Source organism: Montipora foliosa, chromosome 10, assembly GCF_036669935.1.
Source record: "Montipora foliosa isolate CH-2021 chromosome 10, ASM3666993v2, whole genome shotgun sequence".
NCBI lineage: Eukaryota > Metazoa > Cnidaria > Anthozoa > Scleractinia > Acroporidae > Montipora > Montipora foliosa.
In genome coordinates, this window is record NC_090878.1 from 4364362 (window position 1) to 4366861 (window position 2500).

General features: G+C 42.6%; 1 long non-coding RNA gene across 1 annotated transcript in view; it reads left to right on the forward strand.

The window, feature by feature from the left end:
• Positions 1–2500, forward strand: part of LOC137972958 (uncharacterized) — a 10746-nt gene that overhangs the window by 5699 nt on the left and 2547 nt on the right. Inside the window, exon 4 of the long non-coding RNA XR_011117138.1 lies at positions 38–158. This is a non-coding gene — a long non-coding RNA (uncharacterized lncRNA). The remainder of the gene's footprint in view (positions 1–37; positions 159–2500) is intronic.

Below are 2500 nucleotides of genomic sequence, written 5' to 3' on the forward strand. Positions count from 1 at the left end.
TCTTCAATATTTGATGTTGTCCTTACTCTCAACTTAGAGGAAGCCGGTGTTTGCGAGAACGAGAACCAGGAGTGGCCCGTCGAAGGTTGTGATAATTGCATCTGTCGCAACGGCATAGTGTTGTGTGATGCCGGTTGCAACCAAGAATTAAGCTAAAGGTAAAGACTGCTCATCCATAATTCGCATCCTCACAGGTTGCGATTCTATAGGTCTGCCTAAAAAAATAATGATCTCTGTAAGGGTTATTCTCGTCACCAGAGCCTCGGATCTCATGTCTGCGCATGACTCGTGGCTCTGGAAAATTCTATAAGAGGATATGCGCCGTAGGTTTTATAGCCAAAAAATGGCTTTTTGAACCTCATGGCGCCTGATCACTCCTCGTGCTAAGATGAATGCACCAAGCAGAGACGCTTTTCATTGTTCTTCAGGAAAACCAATGAGAAGACACATTGTTTTAGGGTTCTCCAGAGCTCTTCTCTTCTTCAGTCATGCGCAAAAGAGAAGATTTCTGGTGTCGAGATTGTGTTAGGTTTCAAACTACGCGCAGTCGCAGTAAAGGTCCATTTTTTTGTTGGCAATGAATGACTGAATGGTACTCCACGACTCGTCGACTTTTGTGCTCGGAATCAGTCAGTGATCGCTATCCCTTGGCTCTTACCTGAGAAGGGAATGCTCCGAATGTTAAGAGCGTTAAAATGCGCATGCGCCGTGTTTAAGATTTGTCTTCGGTGATCCCGACTTACTGCCTTCTTTCTCCTCTTAGGGTTTTCAACGATGTTTCTTTCCACATTTATACCTGGTTCACATGAACGACGCAAATGCAAACGCAAACAAAGTTCACACCTCCAATTCGCAAAGGGAAGTAAGACACGCAGGCGCAGTATAAGTCTTCTTTCCAATATGGAGGACGAGAATGAAACTGTCAACTGCACTGAGCGGAGGTAGAATGGAAACGATCGAACCTGTTTTTTTTTTACCTTGTGTTTGCTTTTGCGTTTTCTTTTCCCCGGTCCACACGTGTGAAATGCGAACGGGAGCGCAAATGCAAACCCAAGAAAATGAAAAATTTTCCATTTCTTGCGTCTGCGCTTGCGTCTGCGTTGAGGTAGTTCACACGAGTATTTCCTTGCGTTTGCATTTGCATTCGCAATTGCGTCGTGTGTGTGAACCAGGCTTTTCTATACTAAGTAAACGAAGTATTAAACGCGCTTTCCACGTGACGTACGTTGGATTAGAGCAAATGTGTTAGCCTTTCCTCAAATGGCATGGGTTAAGTTTCCTGACGGTTTCAGGGGAGAATAATTATTCAACCCAATCATTCTCGACAGGTCTCGCGATCCTGGAAGATACGTAGTGTATAGCGACATATACGGTTTTCCGTCTTTCTCACTGCGTTCGTACGAAGGAAAATAATTTTCCTTCTCCAGTATGCTGACGCATAAAACACACTACAACAAGGTAAAGGCAGGCAGAGTGCAAACACTTGCCCGGCGGTAGTTTTAATGGCATCTAAGATGTGAATTACAATGAAGTATTGAAGAAAAGGATTAATACAAGAAAAAACGCGCTAAAGAATAAAGGCAGGCAGAGTGCGAACACTTGCCTGAAGTACAACCAAACTTCACAATATATATGTGACAAAAAATTATGTAAGCTTATTTCTATACTTAAAAAAGCATACAAGGATGAAAAAGAAAATAAATTTACAAAATTAGGGTAAAGAAAAGAATGTCCATGAAAACTGAAAAAACACTGTCAGAAAACTAAGATACAGATATAGATAACAGATACAGGTCGTACTAGACTAGCAAAATATGCCAAGCAATGTGGCAACAAAGAACTAGAGCCTAAAACGAGGGAAAAAATCTTGTTAACTGCAATCTACTTTCTAAAGGCTCTTTAACGTACATATTCTTAGCTTGTTCGGATCTCCAGCGACCGTGGAGCGTAAGTAATCTGTCAGAGCCGTCAGATCTAGGTAGATTTTTGGCTATAAAAGTTGCTCCACCAGCCCTGAGACTATGAGTGCTGAAGCCTTTCGAATCTATGCCTATGGCTGACAGGGTCTCTTTAATTAGTTCATTACTACCCTTCGCATCCCGCGCGCCGGCGCTAGACAACACCAACAACGTAATCTGGTGCGTGACTCGTGCATGGTGCCTTCGGACAGACAGGGCCAGCGCTTTATTAACCAACGTAGTCTTACACTGGGAACGAGCTTGTGAAAGCATATTGGCAATACATGAACATCAATGCGAAAATAGTTGACGATAGCCTGAAAAGTGTACATAGAAATGTATCAATCTAGACGAAATGTATAATATAGATAACCGTAGTCAAAAAATTTAAGTGCAAGGGCAGTACATAAGAGAAAAAATTCGCACAACAGGAAACTAGGAAAAAACCTAAGGAAAATACAGCGGCGATACGTTGCCCGATACGAAAACCCGGGGTAAAAACCCAGTGGGAAAAAACCCGGGAACGTATTCCTCGATCGAAT